Consider the following 19,207-nt stretch of genomic DNA (forward strand, 5'->3'; position numbering starts at 1 on the left):
TTCTTGGAGGAAAGCAGATTTCTTGCAATTAATTTGAGACAAGGCAGGCGTTTGGGTGGGAAGTTATCCCAGGGGCATGGGGGGTGGACGAGGGCCTGGCAGGCCTCAGCGGGCCTCTTCGGGCTTCCTAAGGCACTGCTGCCCCCCCAGCCGGTGCGCTAATGACTCAGAGAAGAGCGATGTGTTAGCTAGAACACACACTGGAGGCTGGAGACTGAGAAGCCTCCAGTCTGAGAAGCCTTACATCTTATTTCAGCCACTGGTCGGGTATCTGGAGCTGCAACTTCCCCCAAAAAAGTGTCCACCCCAAAGAGTAGGACAACTTTGTCCAGCCAACTCTGCCTAATGAGGAAATTGTTCAACATTTTGGGCAACAGCTGGGACTCTGTCGGCCACCTTTTATCCTAAGGACACAGAGAAATCTTTGGCACTCACACACCTCCCCCTACAACGCCCCCTCAAAGGCATCTGATGATTGTAATTCTGGGGGGAAATCTCAATTTGATTTAGACAATATAAAATGATGGTTTTTAATGAAGGAGAGGGGCCAGACTACTACTTCTTAGTTGACATATTTGAGACATGTTTAAAAAATAGACTCAGTTTCACATTAAAATGCCATTTAGCACACACACTTTGGTGCTGCCACTGAGGCCAGGTGAAGGTGTGCAAGGCACCAAGCCTCAGTTTCCCCATCATGGAGGTGAAAGGTGACTGTGAACTAGGCCCGTGGTCTAGCGCCACCTGGCGCTTGTTAGGGACGTAGGTTCTGGAGCCCCGCCCAGACCCGGGGATGGGGGCTCAGCAGCCGGCTTTAAGAAGCCGCCGAGGGGGTGGATGCTCGCTCAGGCTCCAGAAGCAGGGAAACACACAATCTCGTAGGTTCGTTGCCGAATTGATGCTTGAGGATTTTATAGGAGACCAAAGAGAACAGGAAGAAGTTTGAGAAATAAAGAAAAACAGAAAGAGAGGTACCTTCAGGAAAGGAAATACGGAGTGAGGGAGATGGACACATCTCAAGGAGAGGGAAACTCAGGGAGACACTCTTCTGTGTCCTCATCTTCCTTGGAACCTTGTGAGCTAAGAACTCTGGAAGCCTGGGTATATGTTCGCAACCTCAGGCCTACAGAATGAAGCCTCTGTTTCTGCCGCGGCTCGGTAATGACCCACCTGTACTTCCAGGTGTGAATTCACCTGACCTGGTTTCCTTGCGGCTGGTTGTCGATATGTGTTAAATACTCACAATGCTTTCCTTCCTCTGATCTTAGTCTAGGTAATTCACGGGCTCACGCGGAGCAGAGTCCCTGGGCTAAGACCTCAGGTTCTGCCCAGTGACCTTGGTTCCTGGGGTACTGGTTGGGGATGCAGGAAGGCATAAACGAGAAGCTGGTCTTTTCTCTCCTCTAGGCCTCCTTGGCCCTTAACGGAGCCGTTCCCAGTTCCAAGCGGCTCAGCTGGGGGTCAAGCGGGAATTCTTTTAGGATCACTGCTTGGTGGTCATTCCAGGATGGGGTGAGGGCCAGCGTGACCCTCAGATGGTACGTCAGAAGCCCTGCTGCTCAGAGATTGCGGGGGACTACCCGGGGCGGGGTGAGGGACCCCGCTGCAGGATCTAGGGTTCACTGAGGGCCCAAGAGCCTCAGACACCCCGAGGCTGAGGATTTGCCCTCAGCTGGGGGTGTGAGGACCCAGGGAAGGCCACCTGTTGGGAGCTCCTGGGGCTGGCCAGGTGTCTGCGGGCCTCCCAGCGGCCCCTCCCACCCGCACTCTCGGGGAGGGGTGGCCAGGAGGGAGGGTGCGGGGCAGAGCGGGGGAGGTGGGACTTACTTTGCGGATTGGGGCTCACAGCTGTCACTCCGAAAGGGTGGGGCTTTTTAAAAAAAGGCCCATTCAAGGCAAAGCCCGGAACCCGCGCGGGGCACTGTGGCGCTCGCCTCCGTGCGGATGCGGTCTTGGCGGAGCGGCGGGTCCTCCTCCCAGCGCCGGGGCCCCGCGTCTCCGCCGCCGGCCGTGCGCCCTGCGCGCCTGGGGCCCGCGAGCCGAGGCGGGCCGGGCGGCGCGGGGGGCTCCGGCCGCCAAACTTCGGCGCCGGCGCGCGCGAGCCCTGGGGCGCGGCGGGCTGGGATGGGGGCCCTGCGCCCGCCCGCCCGCGTCCCCGCGCTCCCGCAGCCACCCTTTTTGGGCCAACTGGAAGCCAGTCCACGCTCGGGTCAACAGGAAGGGAACAAATCCGCGTGGATTAAAGTAAAAATATCCTAGTGGGGGTGGGGTTTGCCTCCGCGCGCGCCGGACCAGGGAGGGCAACTGCGGCCGGCCATGGACCCGCGGGAGGGGCGCGCAGGGCCCCGCGGCTGCTCGCGCCCCTAGCCGCGCACTCCCTCGCCACCCAGCCCGGGGTCCGCCTCCACGAGCTCGGCCACTGTGTCTTCTTCGCTCAGACGGCGCCGGAGAGCGGAGGATCTGCGCTCCGGTCTCCGGGATGTGCCCGTCTGAGATGGGGACGCCGTGGCACCATTGGTCCCCCGTGCTCATCAGCCTGGCCGCCCTGTTCTCCAAAGGTGAGTGGACGCCGCGCCACCTCTGGCCCCGGGACTAACTTTGCCGGGAGTGAGTGTGTGGGAGTGCACGCGTGGCTGGGGTGGCTGGGAGAGAGGGCGTGGGTGTGTGTTTGCGCGTGTGCACGCGCGTGCGGACGCAAAGGTCCGCGGCGGCCCCTTTGCTGCAGGTGCCTCGCGGGAGGACGTGGGTGGGAGGCCCTAGGTGAGACTGCAGAGGGTCGGAGGGAAAATAGCCCTGCTCACCCGAAAGCGTTTTCGATGAGGCAGGGGGCTGTGGAGACCCTTGAGAGGAAAGGTGGGTCCTCGGAGGGCTGAGCTGCAGGTCCGGTGCGGGGGATTGACATGAAGGGGCCTGGAATTTGGACTTGACTTTTTCTGCTGGCACTGACCTCATAGGAAATAATTGCAGCGCTCTCCTACAGAGGCTTCCTAGGCTGTTAGAAAGATGTCACTGGTTAGCTCTGGAGAGGTGGCTCCTGGAGAGGCTTCCAGCGCGGGTCCTGGCCTCTCGCCAGCATCTCTGCAGGTTGGCCGACCCTAACTTGTCACCTGAGTTCTCACAGCAGGGCCCTGACCTGAAACTGTGAGAACAGAGCTAGTCCTCACCTGCCCTCTTTGCCTCCTGTCAACCTCCCCGTCTGTCATTGCAACAGCAAGTTTGGAAGCTCAAGACACCCATGCCTGGAAGAGCAACTATTTGATCCACACAGGAGGTTGTGGAAAGTACCAGCGGTTCCTTGTTGTGACTGATGGGAAGCCCTTACTTGTGGGGGGCTCCTCCTCCGCCCAGAGCCTGCTTCCTACAGAGAAATACATTAGGAGAAAAGTGGAGAGGTTTAGCAGTCTCCAGTGTGTGCCCCCAAATTTCTATAAACAGAGTTCTCTGAGATTCTGGAGAGGAGAGCGCTCTCAGAAACTTCAAAGTTAGGGCTCAAGCACACAGCCTTTTAATTTCGGGAATTTTCCGTTCTCTGTGGTCTTCCGGAGTCAGTGGGCTACACTGCTTTGGATTTGACAATAGGAGAAGACAGTCGACTCGCTGGGGTTTGGTGCTGGTGTGATTCAGGAAGGGAGCCTGGGCTCACTGTGCCCCTACTGTCTTTTCTAGCCCAGCTGTAATGGGCTCACGTCTCCCGAGTAGTGCAAGCCTGAAGACGAGAGCTCCTGGGCTTACAATGTGCACAAGAAAGCGGAGAAAGGGTTGATGGATTCAGTGAATCTAACCCAGGCAGACGCGAGGTTAAAACACCCCAAATCCACAGCAATAGCAGTCCAGCAGATGTGCGTATGGCTGCAAGGCATGTTTTTTTATTGGTTGTCACTTGGTTTTATAATAGGACTCGGCGTCTCTGTTTTCCTGCCTGCAACAACCAGGTTTCATTAAGAAAGGTACAGAAAAGCTCTGTAAATACGACTTAACCATGATTGCGTGTTCTGGGTCATGTGCGTGGTTCTGTTACTGATTTCTTTATTAGACGGAGCGGTGGTGAGGAGATCTGTATTTCCCCTGACACTTCTGAACTTTTGCAAGGGCAAACCCTGAAAATGCCCTTAAAACCAGGAGCTCTGCGATGTGGAGATGTCAGCTTGGGAAATGGTGCTGTAAGCCCAGCATGTGACATGTTTGTGTGTTGAACTTAGAGAATTCAGTCAAGAGTAGATCAGCTAAGCGTCCTGAACCCAGGGTAAATAATTCAGTGGTTGTTCACAATAGGCTATTAGGTTGGCGCAAAAGTAATTGTGGTTTTTGCAATTAGTTTTAACCTTTGAAACCGCAATTACTTTTGCATCAACCTAATAAAAACAGAAGAAAGCTTGACACCCCTGAGGCCATCACATTGTACAAAATTTTCGTGGTGCAGGTATGACCTCTAAACACTTGGTCGGTTCGGTTCTTTTTCCGATGTGTCAAGTCCCTTCCCTCTCTAAGATTCTCTGATCACCTTAACGGTCTAAACCAGGTTGCGATCAAATATGAGCTATATTGAAAAGAGTTTTAATGGGAGGCAAACACATTCACACGCACATTCCATCGTGCCTGATTGTCTGGGGCTGATAGAAAAGTGGAGGTCATTATGCGATGTTAAGTATCTGCTTTAGCGTGTTACTGTTCTTCCTGTATGGCCGTAGTTCTTTTCAACCACAAATCTTTCAATGAACAAAATGTACATGTTAATCGCAGGCTAAATGTCATGAGCGTAGAGTGATGGGTCACAGAGCAAATGAAACCTCATACAGAGCTTCGGAAAAACAAATAAAAATAACTTTTCCTTGCTTGCACTTCTGCCCCTGGGACCTAAGAACTATAATGCGAAAGAAAAAGTTTTACTGGCACTACTGTTCTACGGTCCCCGCCTTTTCTGGAGAATGGCCTATGTCAAGTTGCCAGAGAGCTTGAATCTTACGCTAGGAATCTGGGCTGGGTTGGGAACTCGGCGTTTTTGAGTTCAGACGTGTTTTAATGCATTGCTGTTCACTTTGTAGGAGGGGACAGGAGTATGGAAAGCAGGGGCCTGAGGAGACTGGAGGTGGGCAGAGAGCCAGGCAGTGTTCAAATACACACCTGAGAAGGTTGCCATGCGTTAGGCTGCCTGTGAGGACCCTTGCCTGCATCTCCCAGAGTTGAGCTCCCTTGAAAATGCCGGTGGGAAGCAGACACACAGAGACCTGGGCTCCTGGGGGAAGAGCTGCTCTCCTGATGGGGTCCCCCTCTCAGGGCTGTGCTGGCCGGATGCTCTGCCTCTGTGGGCTCAGTAAGTGAGTGTCCTGAGCAGTGACTTTCTTGGGGCATCTTCTGGCCCAGTGTTTCCACGTTTACAGCTTCCCTTTGAGGTCAGAAGTGACGCATCCAGGTGGCGGCACATCACCTCCCACAGCCTGGGACTGGGAGGAGCTTGTTGACAGCGACACGCTGTCCAGGCTCTCGGGGAGGAAGAAATGCCCAGGAGAGAGCAGGTGGGGATGTGTGCGTGTGGGAGGGAGGGAGAGAGGCAGAGAGAGGGAGAGGAACTTTATTGATTATACTTAAATTCTGTCAAAATTAAAAGGCTAGGGAATGAGGAAACTATTAAGTTTCATTTTCTCTAAATTAAAAAGTTAAGTAACAAATATAATTTCATAAAAAAATTCTTATATGCACAGAAAGGTAGACTTCTAAGTATTAGGATATGTTTAATTTAGTTCCATTTTGAAAGCCAAGAAAAAATGAAATACAAAACAAAAGCTCCAAGTACCTTATTGTAAAAGATTATACTATCCTATATTATTATTTCATCTATCCATTTGTCCATTTATTCATTTATTCAACCAGTTATTATCCATCCACCCATCCTTTTATTTGCCAGTCCATTTATCCTTCCTTCTATTGATCCATCTATCCATCCATCCATCATCCATCCATCTATGCATCCATCCATTTATGTATCCATCCATGCGTCCATCCATGTGTCCATCCATCCATCATCCATCCATCATCCATCCATCCATCCATCCATCTGTCCATCCACCCATCCATCCATCATCCATCCATCTATCCATGCGTCCATCCATCATCCATCCATCTCTGCGTCCATGCGTCCATCCATGCATCCATCCATAAATCTGTTCATTTAAGATCACAGGCCACATGTTTTCAGTGAACGTGGAGCTCTGCAGGAACTATTTGTGGGTGCTGTGAGGACACGGGGTCAGGAGGCACTAAAGTACCCATAGACCAGGGAAGTTAACTACCAGTCACTCCTCCACGTTGTCAAGTGCCACAGCTCTAGCTCCAGGGCTGTAAGTTGTAAGCTCAAGGCCCACGGTTCCATGTTCAGCGCCCTCTCTTCCATCTCGTTCTGCTTTCTTTCATCTCTATTCACCCTTTTACGTCACTGACTACCTTCTGAGCACCAACTCTGTGCCCCAAATGCTGCTGGCCGCGGGAACCCAGTAGAGAGAACAGCCCAGACAGGTGTGGTTGCTTCCTGCCCTCACAGAGCTACGGTTTCCAGAGGAGGTGGAGAGCATGTCATTATACAGAGGAATGTCCACTCTGTCCAGGCAGGACAGAGCATGTCCCTCTGAGTGCAGGGACGTTGGCAGTGACTCAGAGTAGCTGGGGAGACCTTCCCTCACCTGGGAGATGGGTTAGCCTTACGGGGCACTGTGCGAGCCAGAGCGCAGACAAGACTGGCGACTGGTGAAAGCCAGTGTGGCTGGGGATGCTGCCTGAAGGGAAGGAGGCGGTGGTCAGTTAGGGTGTGGACGCAGCCCGGCGTGTCCTGGTGGAGTTACTCACTGCACCCCCTTTCCCTTTCAGAATCATCCAGGTGGATGCTCTGTCCTGTGACCAGCCTTCCCAGGCCATTTGTTGGAGTACAGGTCATGGGTGGGTTTTCATCGGGGGGTGCACGTTTCCTGGGGCGGCTGTAACAGATGACCACAAACTGGGTGACTGGAACAGCAGGACGCTATTCCCTTGCGGTTCTGGCGGCCAGAAGTCCCGAATCAGTCACTGGGCCAGGGGCCAGGTGTCAGCAGGAGGCTCGTGGGGTGAGTCGCGTCTTGCCTCTGGCGGCTGCCCGCAGGCCAGCTCCAGGCCAGTGTCTTCCATCCCTCGCTGCTCGGTCCTCTTCTGTGTCTGAAATCTCCCACCGCCTCCCTCTGATGAGGAGTGATTCTATCATCAATCACATGCAAAGCCCCCTCTCCTTTTTGTCCCCCAAATACAGCGACGCTCACAGGTTCAAGCTATTTGGACATGGACATCTTTTGGGGGGCCATTTTTCACCTGTCTACAGGGGTGACATTCTAAAACGATTTTCTCTTGCCTCTCCTAAATTTTAAGTTTCTCTGGGGCCGACAACTGTGCATTTTTCTCTGTATCTTTGGTTTCTCTCCGGTATTTAGTACGACACTTTGGACATTGCAAGGGCTCCATAAAGTTTTAAGTATGTGTAGGACTGTAGAAAGGTGCTAGAAGAACCTTTGCCTAACGGTAAAATGGTTTGATGCTGGTTGTTTGTCCGCAGTCATACAAAGCGCTGCAGGAAATAGTTTGGCCAACAATAACCACAGCTACCTTTTCTTCCTTTTTCTTTCTTTCTTTTTTTTTTTTTGTGATTGAAATATTACTTTATTTTACACTCTGTGTTCTTGAATTACCAGTGCTATCCGTTTCTTTTTCTTTTTTTTTTAAACCTAGAAAAATTCTATTGTGAATCTTGGATTTACTAATTTTTTTTTTTAATAGTTTCATGTGTACAGAGGGAGAAGGTGAGGGGATTAGGAATCACAGCTGCCTCTTTGAGTTATTATTGTACGTCAGGCACAGCAGTGAGTGATTCCTGACAGTAACTCTTGCGGGTTTGCAGGTAAACCCGAGGGGGTACATTTTGTTATTAACCTCACCTTATAGATGCAGGCATTGAAGCTCAGAAAAGTTAAGTAACTGGTCTCTCCCAGATCTTCCCACTCAGAAGAGGCAGAGTCTGAATTCTGATGCTGTGCCTGGACCGTGAACCACTCTCCATTCTACTCGTGATTTGATAAATGCAAACTAAGCTGAGTGTCAGGCAAAAACTACACTCGGGTGAGAGCACACAAGTCTCCAGTGGGTCCTAGCTCAGAGCCCAGTCGATGGTTGGCACTCCGCATATGCTGAACGAGTGAATAAATGCATGTGGTGTTCTTGGATTTTCTCAGCCTCAGTTTTTCTGATTGCAAGTGGGAAGGAGACATAAAAGGGACTGAAATATAGATTTTAGTGCCCAGACTGAAAGGCATTGAGCTGCTCTGATGGTGGGAGTGTGTCTCCTGGCTCAGAGAGCGGGAGGCTTTGACGTGCTCGCTGGGCAGTGACTCAGGCACCCGTTTGTCCATCCCTGGGGCTCTTGGGGCACCAGGCCTGCAGCGTGGTCTCTGTTCCTGCAGGACTAACAGTGTTGGCCCACAGTGGCCCTTTGTGAAACTGTGAAGAGTGAGGAAGAAGAGTGCAGAATGAAAGCACACAGATGTTTTCCCTGTTTCCACAAGGAGAGCGTTGGGTTCTCTGCACATGGGAACTGGCGAGGTTGACTTTGCTGCCACAGCACGGGCTTGGCTGAGCACGGGTCTGTGGCAGGCGGACGCGGGGATCACAGCCAACCAGCGTGCGTTTGTCGTGAAATGAGACCAGAGACTCAGAATATTTCTATGTCACTTGTATCATTTATTTAAACAAATCTGCTTCTGGAAGGAAATAAGGGGAGCACCCAAGATACCTAACGCCAGCGTCTTTCTCACTTCTGCTCTTAATCGTCAGTTTTGAGGATTCCTTTTTATACAGAGATATCACCCAAGATGCTCCCCCTGCACCCCCTCTTCCAGAAATTGTGTAAGAATCTCTAGGGGAAGAAGACCCTTGAACTTAAAAGTAGACAAACTTACGACATGCGTTGGAAAAGAGATTCAAGTACATAGTGTTGTAACAGATAGAATAGTAACCAAGGTAAAAACTATTGGTAAGACTTGAAAGAGGATACAAACCTCTCTCTGTCACAAAGAGTTTCCAGCGTTTAGTGCTGTTAAGCCGTTTTGCTCACATGAAACAGTACGTTCGTCTGTGTTTGGGGCAACCCCCGAGAAGACAGACTCACTAGGTAAAGAAGATGGCAGTCAGCTCTCGTTTCTGGGGTTTGGCTGTTTTTCGTTTGTGTTTTTGCTCAGGAGGGTACAGGTGGTGGGGGAGCTTAAGCTATCAAACGGCTCGCTGAGGTATTGGACCCCATGTGTCAGGATGCTGGGGCAGTAAATGCTTCTGGTGTCGAAATGGACGTCGAAATCGCCGCTGCCCCTGCCTGCACGTCATCCGTCTCCCCTAAGCTTCCTCCCCTCTCTGTAGGAGGTAGGACATGGCCTCCATGGCGTCTGGCTCTAGCAAAGAGCACGGGACAGAAAAGCCACGTTCCTGACTTGGATTTCAAGAGCTGACGTCCAGCAAAAGACAAACCTTGTGCACAGGCGTGTGTTCTCGGTGCCTCTGTCCTTCCTCAGCTTAGTAAATACTTTTTACTCAGGGAGGGAGGGGGGTGGAGCTTAGAGGGAGCGCAGGTGCTGGCGTGCTTCTGAGATACTCGAAGTCACGTCACCCCAATGACGGCATTAAGGGGTGAAGACAGATTTCCCAAACCTACTTGGAGACTCTCAGGTGAAGAGCACTCACCCTCGTCTCTGGGGAGGAAGCAGAGGAAATGTTTGCTGGGGCTCGGGGTGCTGGGAGCCGCCGACGGCCTTCCTGCCCAGTCAGGGATGGTACAGACGGCTGATGGCGCACTGTCACCGAGGAGGCTGGCAGGTCCAGGCCTTGGAGGGAAGCCCTGGTCTGGGGGACCGACCACAGGCGCCCAGATGCCACCTGGACAGATGACAGAGTCTGTAGTGGAAATGAACCCACGGGTTGTCTTGGCCATTTTGAACCATGTCCCTTGACGTGACCCCTAGAATACTGGGTGGGGGGACGTGTTGACCGAGCCTTCCTGTGGCTACTGGTGACATGGGGAATCCAAGGAGAGAGGGAGTTCCATACAGAAAAACGAAGGGACGTGCGTGTCTTGTTCCTTGAGGCGGGGGACTGAGATTTGCGGTCACTGCAGCACACTTGTCCCCACGACAGAAACACAGGCCTGGGTGGCCCTGTGCCAGGAGGGTCATGGCATTCGATGGCGGCAGGTGTCAGCGTTGAGCTTGGGCAGAGGGGTCTCGTCCCAGGAGTCTGTCTCGGTCCTCCCAGGTGACTGTGTGTCTCAGGGCTGGCTGTTTGTTTCTGGAATTTTCCATTTAATGTTTCCGGACCTCGGTGGACCCACAGATGGGACACTGGAGAGGAAGCGATGCAAGAAGGGTCCCGAGGACACTGCTTTCAGGATTGCGATGGAGAGGTCTCCTGCGGTTAGAAGAGTTAAGCCCCCGGGATAAGCGGCAGGGCCGTCAGTACCAGCTGGGGAGGCAGAGAGGGCCTGGCGGGCGGCTTCTGTGGAAAGACTCGGGGTTACGTACGAAGACAAGCCTAACATGGGGCGACAGAGGGCCTTCACCTAGTAAAACACGGTCCCTCCCCGAAGTGCCTTTTCGAAGAACTGTTTCTTAGGCGGTCGTACCAGGGAGAAAAAGCCGTGTTTGTCCTGAGAAAGAGGCACCGATTCCTCCCGTGAGCCGTGAGGTTCAGAAGTGAGCCCCTAAGTGTGTCTGCCTCTTGTTAACTCCCGGGCCCCTCTGAGCCAGCTTCACTATTTACACACGTGGGGACCCCAGAGATGCTGCCGGCCTTGCGAATCCGCCTGGTCCTGGGCTCTATTTTATTTTCTACCCTTGTTCCCTCTTCCCATCTGCGTCCTCGCCTACCTGTCTGCCCACTGCATTTATTTTTGTAAGCTACTTCAAACTCATTTTGAAATGAGGGAGAGGTGAAAATAATCTCACGACGCAAAGGTGACTGTTTCATGTTTCGATATATTCTATTCTCATCGTTTTTCCATGAAGTTTTAAACCTGTGGCATTCACACTGTGTATGGGACACAGAGTTTGTGTTCGGCTTTTTGGAGTTCCTGCGTTTCTGTAAGCATTTCATCATGTTTTCAGAGTGTGTCACGGATGCATTTTTAGTGTCTGTATCATAGCTTAAAAATTTCAGGGCTTGCTGGACAATGACAGAATGTATACTTTTCCCATTATTATAAGGAAATAATTATTACTGTATAATTTTGGCTTTGAGTTACTTTCTTACAGTCACGGTTATTTCATTACCTGCCTAAAGAGTATGGGCAGATCTTTCGCTCCCAGGTTCTTTCCCCAAAGGGTTCCACCTTTGCTCAGGTACAGCAGGCCCCCTTCTCTGCAGGAGGGTCCACCCCAAGACTCCTAGTAGGTGCCTAAAACTGCAGATAGTACCAATCTGTGTGCATACCACGTTACTGTACAGACATAGCTATGAGGAAGTTTCATTTATAAATTAGGCGCAGTAAGAGTGACAACAGTAATAAAATAGAATAATTCTAACAGTACACTGTTATAAATGCTGTGTGAGGGTGGTGTTAAGTAAAAGAGGGGTGACTGAACACAAGCCCTGCGGTACCTCCACAGGCCGTCTGATAACAGAGACGACCCGAGGCGGGCAGCGTCCACAGCGTGGCCATGCTGGGCTCAGGTGGGATGATTCACATCCTGGGTGGGACGCAGCGGGACAGAGAGAGGTTTCGTGATGCTCCTCAGAGCAGCTCACAGTTTAAATCCTATGGACTGCCTACTTCTGGAATTTTCCATTTGATGTTTTCGGACCTTGGTTGACCTTGGGGACCGCAGAGAGTGAAAGCACGCATGGGGGGTATGCGTGTGTTGGCAACAGATGAAAGACTCCACTTCCTGGGATCTTGACGCTCTTTGTGACGGCTGTGTCCATGTCTGCTGGGCCCCAGTGTGTGGCTGAGCGCTCTGGGGTCCCCGAAAACTGCTCAGAACGCATCGTGGAGATAGTCACGCTCACTGAGGGGGACCCGCATGCCTGAGGCTCTGATGCATGTCTCAGGTTCCAGGGCCCTGGGAGGCTTCGTCTCCTGAAGGGTGACAGGCTGGAGTGGGCGAGGTGACGTGTGCGGCCAGTGAGGAATGTCCTGTGCTGCTCCCGGGCCAGCTGTGTACAGAGGCTACAGCCAGGGGGCCTCCGGCAGCAATAACGTGGGGAGAGGACACTGTGGCTTCAAGGTCACGAGGGAACCGGAAAATGCATTTAAAACGGAGTGGGGAGGCTGCAGCGGGCGTCCCCTCTGGGAATCACCGTTCTAGAACAGTCAAGACAACAGGTAGGTGCTTTCATTTGGAATTCACTGATTCTGTGACTTTGATGGAATTTGAAAGGCTCCTGAGGCCTAAATGCAGCATAAAACCTTCAAGTTCAGTTCCCCGACCTACCTCATTGTCATGGTTTATCTCCAACAGGGAATGTGGCCGGCAGTGGGCACCACAGGGCTTTATGTGTTGATCCCACAATTATATTTGGAGGGCAAGTTATAAATGCAGTGAGATTGCCTCTGAGGAGATAGAAGTGAATCTGAAATCAACTTTATCCCCAAGAGAGTACAGTTCAGTGGCGAGAACTGACACGTAAATGGAGAATCCTCTCTGGTCAGCCATCTAAGCCAAGTGTGAAAAATTCTTTAGTTACATGGACAGAGGAGGGGCCGGCGTCCTTACCGTCCCCTTAAGCATCCTGCAGACTGCGTCTTCCATGGACGGTGCTTGTCTCATGTTGGCAGGTCCTTAGCTGGCGGCGTGGCAGTTAGTGGACTCTGGGAGACGGTGTGCAGACAGGCTGTGAACACCAGGGACCCCGGCTCCGTGGGGGGGGGGGGCTCAGATGCCCCCGTCCACCACACAGCCCTGTTCTGGCCCAGACCCCGCTGTCACCATTCCTTCCTTGCAGTGTCTGTGGCACAAGCGTCTGGATTCTGTGACTTCCTCAGGGTTCCCCCAAATACCAAACCCTCTTCTCTCTGTGTGAGGAAGACTGAGGTCGTGCATGGCTGCTGCCTCACTCTGAGTTTCAAGTGGGCACATCTGGTCAGCAGGACCTGACCCCCCAGGCGTGGACCCCCAGCACAGAGCCTCCTGCCCATGCACGCAGGAGGACTCGAGCCTCTCGAGTTGAAGAAGGCCCACCAGAAAGGAACTGGCGTTGGTGTGAAATGGGCCAGTTTTCAGTATCCAAAGAAATTCTCGTCCCGGCCAAATTGATTTTCGACACTGTGAACGTTGTGAAACGTCATGTGAGAATATCCCTTCCATGTTAATTTTCCTTCCCGAGGGGTCTGGAGGGAGGAGTCAAGGAGCCTTATCACGTGTTTCTCCCTCTCCTTGTCGTGGTGTTCAATCAGTGGCGGGCTGGACTGTGATTTTTCTGGGCAGCCTCTCCCTCTGAGAGGATTTGAACGTGCGCCTTGGGTTTTTGGAGCTGGAGGCCCTAAGAGGAGGGATGGTTGTGCTCTCTCATCCCAAAGACCTCTAGAGTGCTGCCTCGGTCGGCGTGGAACAGATGCTGTGGAGGCAGAAATCAAAGCCAGTCTTCTGCTGTGAGGACCCTTCTTTGGCATATGAAGCCCCACGACGCTCTGCATTGAGTGTAAGAGTTCCACCTGAACTTTATTTATTTAAGGAAACACTGTCCAGTGAAGAATGATTAGACATGTTTCGGTTGCAGGGACATAAACCCAGGATTGCCTACGGTGCAGTGGTGAGCTAGCGCTGATGGAGTGACAGGAAACACCCATGTCTCAGTGTCGTAACGTGAGGAAGGTTTATTTCTCGTTCACTCAGTGTCCAGTGGACCCTCGTCCCCCTTGTAGTTACGGGATTTGGAACACATGGCCTCCAGGGCCATCACAGTAGGGGAAGAGAGGGCTAGGGGCTCACGTGGGGTGATCTAAGGTCCACGCTGGGAAACGGCCTCATGACTTGTGCCCACACCATACTGACCAGCACTGAGAGACACTAACCACAGGGAAATTTACAGGGACACATGTATACATGGTAAACACTAACAGTCTCTGCCCAAAGGGAAGAGAGCGGTGTGGGTTCACATACCTGAAATTCTGCAGGCAAATGGCAGCAGGTAAGGCTTGATCAAGGTGCTCATGGACCCGGTACCCCAAAGGACCTAGAATGTCTTTGTTTCTCTTTAACTGTATTGGTTCTTAGACACACTATCCCCAGCCCAGAATTATATCTTCTTACCCTAAATTCAGGAACAAAAAAGAGCCTGTCTCTTAACAGTTGCATTAAAATTATGGACCTGCCTCCTATAAACCACTTTGCTCCACAAGCCTCCTGGAATCAGTCCACGTGCCCAGGAGGATGGGACAGGCGCAGGTTGCTTGGCTCAGGCCTAGGTGTTAAGCTCCCCCTTGGGAACCTGGAGTGGGGACCCACCCAAGTCACCTGATATGAAAATGAAAAGCGGATGATACAAAATAATTGAGGATACTGTTACCAAAAATGGTCAGTCAATAAAACAGCAATATTCCACGCTCTGGGTTGTTATAATTTTAAACCTAATAGGAAAATAGTCCCACGTTAGCTAATATTTAACCACAAAAGGGATTTTGTATTCCTGCCCAGATGGCAACTCTCAGTACAGAATTGCACCCTGTCAGAGAAGTTACGCTTATCCTTTGAATGTGTGTTTAGATGTAATGTAAGCTTTTGTTTCCCATGGCTGTAATTTTTCAGAGTCCTTAATTCGATGTAAAAACTATGCACAATGGAAATTACTGTTGTGAATAAATATTTGCATGACGGGCTGTTAAAAGGAGCATCAGAACACACAATGGCTTGTTTTACAAGCAGTTGGTATTTTGAAATGTGAGATCAGTGAGAGTACTGAGAATTCTGTTCAAAGGCAGAGAGAACAGCTCCAATGACGTTAGGTACATTTTCGGGGGGGCAGTGTTGACGACAGGGCACAGTAGGACAGAAAACAGAATTTGAGGTGCCGCCCCGTAAAAGCAGCTTCCAGATGCGTCTCCCGCCCGAGTTCCGCCTCCCTGCCCCTGATGGTGGTGTCAGTGTTCTCTTTGGTTCCCTTCTTAATTAGTACTCGTCAGGGAGTGGGGTGTTGTCTGTAGTTCTGATAAACGTACCCTTAAGCAACGTGGAAAAGCAATTTCGGGTACTCTGCTGTTAGAGATTGCCTAAGATTTCAATTTTGGAAAGGACCAAAGCTTGCAGTGTGCATTTGGGCCCAATGTCACTTTTTTACAAGCCTGAAGTAATTTGCCCGGAATCGTTTTGGGTGTGGTAAAGCGATTTTTTGGTGGGAAGAGGATATTATCATAGTTCCTCTGCCACTGAAATATGAAAACAGGCCTCCTCAGTCTAAAGGATGCAAAGTAACTTCGGTTGGCGCTATGTGTCTTCAAGGGATGGAGAAGAAAACCTCCTTTTGCCATCCAGTTTCCTTAGGTGTGGGTGGGACCTCAGAGGCATGGCTTTTGATTGACAGATGGCATCCAGGGGTACACTGTAAAGACACCTCCACAATGGATGTCTTGTCCATGTTTTGAAATCAGGAGATTTTCATAAAGATGTGGATCTTCCTGCTTCTCACAGCAGTGACATCGCTCTGTGTGAGCTGCTGGCTGGAGCTGAGCCAGTGTCCCCACCGGGCAGTCTGCGGGGACACTCTTGTTCCAACCCCGTTGCCCCAGTTACTGCTGTCACTGGACTGCTGTGTTTCTTGGAGTAGAGAAGTAGCTCTCTGGGCCTTGGTCAGAAGCGGGGGGATGGGATACACACGCCGGTGCCCTGTGTGTCCTGGATCTGAAGAGCTTTACTCATCTGTGTCACTTCCCTGGGTCCTGCGCCTTTCATTTCAAGGAGCTGATGGATTTGTTTAATGCTTTGCTTTCACATTACTGACTTATTGGGAGCAGTGCCCTTGAGACCAGGATATATGAATGGAGCTTCCAAGGGCTCTGTGGGCGGAGGGAGGTATTTTAAAGAGAATGAGTTTACCAATCTTCAACTTCTGTATGTATTAGCTCTTCAACTCGATCTGTCTAAACTAACTTATGTTCTCCCTCTCTCTCTCTCTCTCTCTCTCTCTCTCTCTCTCTCTCTCTCACACACACACACACACAACTTCTTTGATTTTACTATAGAAAGCTACCTCTCATCCACCTAGTGTCTTATGATTCATTTCTCCCAGGTGTTAAAACGTCGCAGTCCCCAAACTACGAGACAATTTCTTTAATCAAGGCGACACCACACTCCCATGGCCCCTGAAGAGGTACATTTACAAAAAGAGAATTTTTATTCCAAAAATTGTGTATTGAAATGTTTTTGTTGCTTTCATTGTGCAGCCATAATTATCATAACGCCAACTTGAAGAAATTTTTAAATACTGAGAATCTGACAGTGAGAAGAAAAAAGAAAACGAAAAAGTTTAAGTTCAACGTATTCACACATATTAATATTTTCATTGTAGGAAGGTATACTATGACGGTGGATAGATTACCTTCAAGATTAAAGTATATTATGGTTAGAATAGAATTCTGTGAGGGGATTGGAATGGAAATATGAGTTCAGGAGAAAAAAGGAACAATGTAACATTTTCTGATAGTTAATGAGTTTTTCATGGATTTTATAAATGGATGGTGGTGGGTGTCAAGTCACTCTGTTATTTATATTCCAATGATATATTTAACAGAGTGATGTAACAGTTAATTTTAAATGTCAAGATTTACAATACACTGGAAACCTTATCCTTGGCAACTACTGAAACTGATGACAAATATTAGCTATCAATTTTTAAATGTTAATGTGGGTACATAGTTTTAAAAGTTTTCTCTTAGGAGTCATGGGAGCAATATCGTGGAAGACCACCATCGTTAGAATAGCTCAAAGCTCAGGTTACACAGTAGAAACTGTCCAGCTTTTCAACCTTCCTTTGCCCAAATCACACCGCAGACCAAGGAAGTCAGAATAGCTCCCCTAAGTGATTCTGGTGGAAAATCAGCGCTGAGAACCACGCAGCGAAGCCATGAAAGGAGGACATCTGTCTGTATGGAGAAGACTTAAAACACCGATTCTGAAACTGGCTGACCATTAGAACCATGTGCGAAGGATTTGGGGGCTACGGGTGTCGAGCTAAGAGACTTAAATTTGCACGGAGTACATTTCACCTCTTCAGTGTACATTGTGTGAATTTTCACAAATGCATTTAGTCTTGTAACTGTTGCCACAGTCAAGGTCGAGAACATTTCCATCACCCCCAAAGTTTTCTCTTACCCTCCATTCTTGTCCCTTCCTTTACCCTCATCCCCTGGCAAGCACCTATCTGTTGCCTGTCCTCGACGTTTTACTTCTTCCAGAATGTCCTGTAAATGGTATCGCATAGTACCATATTTCCCCGAAAATAAGACCGGGTCTTATATTAACTTTTGCTCCAAAAGAAGCGTTAGGGCATATTTTCAGGGGCTGTCGTATTTTTTCATGTACAACAATCTACATTTATTCAAGTACAGTCATGTCATCTTCTTCTGGAACACTGTCATAACGTACTAAATGTGCCCGTCTGGCTGACGATCTTTTCAGGGTAGGTCTTATTTTCGGGGAAACACAGCCTTTTGAGTTCGGCTTATTTTACTTAGCCTAATGCCTTGCTACTCGTCCAGGTTGCTGGGTCTGTTAGGAGTGCATTCCTTTTTATGACTGAGCAGTGTGCCGTGGTACAGATGGACTAGAGTCAGCTTATCCATGTGCCAGAGGAAACAAACCGGAGTTGCTCAGTTTTGAATGAAGCCACTCTAAGCATTTGTGGACAAGTTTTGGTGTGAACATATGTTTTTATTTCTTTGTGGGCGAATAATGGGATGGCATTGCTGGGTCATGTGGTACGGGCACGTTTAACAGAGTAAGAAATTGCCAAACTGTTTTGCAAAGTGGTTGAACTGTTTGGCATTTGTGCAGCAACGTATAATCCTCCAGCTGTTCTGCAGCCTTGCCAACACTTGATATTATCTTGTTGTGGTTTTATGTTAGCCATTTTAATTCATGTATAATGGTATCTCACGGTGATTTTAGTGTGCATTTCCCTAATTAGTAATGATGTTGAGCTCTTTTTAGTGACTTATTTGCCATCTGTATATCTTCTTGGGTAAAGTAACTGTTCCAGTCCTTTGTTATATTAAAATGGGCAAATAATTTAGGTTGTCTTATTCAGTTTTGAGAATTGTTTGTATATCTTGTGTACAAGTCTCTTATCACATATGTGATTTGAAAATGTTTTTTTCCTATCTACAGCTTCTTTTTTTGAACAGGTCTTTGACAGAATAGACTTACTTATTTTGATGAAGTCCAATTTACCTTTTTTTCTTTTATGACATTGCTTTGATGGTCATCTCTTAGATGTCTTTGCCAAGTGAAAGGTCACAAAGGTTATGTGTTCTTCTAGTAAGTTTAAACATTTTTGGTTCTACATTGATATCTGTGATCCACTTGGGGTTACTTTTTGTGTATTGTGCAATGTATGGGTCAAGTTTCAATTTTTTTGCATATAAATGCCCAGTCGTTCCAGCATAATTTATTGTAAGCACTGCTATTTCTCTCTTAACTTGGCTTTATATTTTTGTCAAGATCATTTGACCACATATATTGTAGGCATGTCCTGGACTCTCTGTTTTGTTCCCCTGATCTGTGTGTCTTTCCTTTCCCTAATGCCACCCTGTCTTGATGACCATTCTTTATAATAAATCTTGAAATCAGGTAATGCAAATCCTTCAAGTTGGTCATTTTTCAAAAATGTTTTGGCTCTTCTAGCTCCTCTGATTTGCAATATGGATTTTGGAACTGGCTTGTTGATTTCTAAAAAAAAAAAAAAAAAGATTCTGCTGGGATTTTATTGGGATTACATTGAATTAGCAGAAAATACACCTTTGTAGTAATGAGAACTGCCACGTTATCAATACTGAGCTCTCTCATCCAGGAACATGGTACCTCTGACAGTTTGTTTAGGCTTTCTTTGATTGTTGTCAGCATACTGGTACTGATACTGCACATACGTTTTAGATTTACACCAAAGCATCCTAGAGGTTTGGGTGCTATTGTGACTAGTACCCTGTTTAGAATCTGGATTGATAACC

Source organism: Rhinolophus ferrumequinum, chromosome 25 (assembly GCF_004115265.2).
Source record: "Rhinolophus ferrumequinum isolate MPI-CBG mRhiFer1 chromosome 25, mRhiFer1_v1.p, whole genome shotgun sequence".
Taxonomy (NCBI): Eukaryota; Metazoa; Chordata; class Mammalia; order Chiroptera; family Rhinolophidae; genus Rhinolophus; species Rhinolophus ferrumequinum.